The sequence below is a fragment of the Tupaia chinensis genome, unplaced genomic scaffold (genome assembly GCF_000334495.1).
Source record: "Tupaia chinensis unplaced genomic scaffold, TupChi_1.0 Scaffold000067_1, whole genome shotgun sequence".
Lineage (NCBI taxonomy): Eukaryota > Metazoa > Chordata > Mammalia > Scandentia > Tupaiidae > Tupaia > Tupaia belangeri.
Window position 1 is genome coordinate 1031742 of NW_006159526.1, and position 1462 is coordinate 1033203.

A 1462-nucleotide genomic window follows, 5' to 3' on the forward strand; every position below is an offset into this window, starting at 1 on the left:
ATGGCCACGCCGCAATCCCTTCTCCTCCATTCTCCTCTCGGGATCTTGGGCACGCACGCACACGCGCCCCGCCTGAGTTTAAGCCACCGGGTTCAGGACTTGAACCGCAGTCCACTACATGGTAGTCCAGCGACATAGCTACTACACCAAATGCTGGTCCAAATATATGTATTTTCTCACGACTGCTGTGAATCCTGTGTGGATACTGGGATCCCATCAGGCAAAAGAAGGCTTCCCACACTATCAGGTGGCAAGGAGGTTGAGGTGCTGAATCCCAATGGCTGACTGTATGGTTCGAGCCCCAGACCCAGCGGCTTGAACATTACCCAGGGTGCATGTGTGTGCATGTCCCAAATCTGACAGGATGGAGAAGAGATTACAGCAGGGGATTTCTCACTTTCTCTCTGGCGAGTGCACACACTCCATAGCTAAACTAAAAAACAACACAAAAAAGCCTTCCCTGCAGCCAGTGTACATCGCCCCTCATTACCCCTCAGTCCAGGGCAAATCCAAAGTGGAGAGTATGAATGCACCACAGAGAAGTTTACACACCTGGTGTCAACTCCGTATCTGGAGAGCAGATGTCTACTACTAACAGGGCAAATCCCTCTCCTCATCTCTAGCGGGAACTCTCCGCACACACACACTCTGGACATTTCAAAATGTCCCTCCGCCAGGTGTGAACACCCGCAAAGTGTAGCTGTCCACGCAACTCAGTGTGAAGCCACACGAAGCGCTGCATCTCCCCTTCTTGTTCCCCTGCTCTCCCCGCCCCGCCCCATCCAATGCCTAAAAGAGCTGTCAGGAAACTGCACCGTCCTAACTGTCAGTCTTGGAGGAGGTCATTTGCCCCCAGGGCCCCCAAGCCCCGGGTCGGGCGCGTAGCCTACAGGACAGCGCGCACTCCCGGACAGGCGCGCGTTCTCTCCCCTCCCGGTGGCAACAGGGCTTTCCGCGGGGCCGCGCCAGACTTTTCGAGACCTTTGATTGGTTGTAGTCCGGGCCACCCTACACCCAATCAAGCGGGGGAAAGATGACATCACTTGCTCTCCTCCCCTCCCCCACCCCAAACTTCTCTACTCGGGCTACCGGCAGCAACAACCACGTGGGGGAGGGGTAAGAGAGTAGAACCGGTGAGGTCATCGCGCCGCCCCGACCGTTGCTGATTGGCTGCGGGGCTCGCGGGTGGCGGTTGGCTGCCCCTCGCCCCTCCCCCACGTGCCGCTGCCGCTGCCACTGAGAGGAGCCACCGGCGACGCCAGAGCCGGGAATCTTGGTGAGTTGGGGCCCTGGGTCTAAGATGCTCCCGGTGTCCAGAGAGACTCATGAGGAACTGCCCTTTCCGACTTTTTCTCCTCGCCTGGGTTCTTCGGTTCTCCAGGCACTTTGTCACATGGGAGTTGTAGTCTGCCTTGTAGTGTCGACTATGGGCCGTAGACGTGAGAAGACTACTATTCCCAGC

The 1462-nt window shown here is 57.3% G+C and overlaps 1 protein-coding gene across 1 annotated transcript in view; it reads left to right on the forward strand.

The window, feature by feature from the left end:
* Window positions 1-1186: 1186 nt before the first annotated feature.
* CIC (capicua transcriptional repressor) overlaps window positions 1187-1462 on the forward strand; it is a 27613-nt gene continuing 27337 nt past the window's right edge. The window contains 1 exon segment of the mRNA XM_014582822.2: window positions 1187-1276. The gene's annotated coding sequence lies outside the window, so the exon portion shown is untranslated.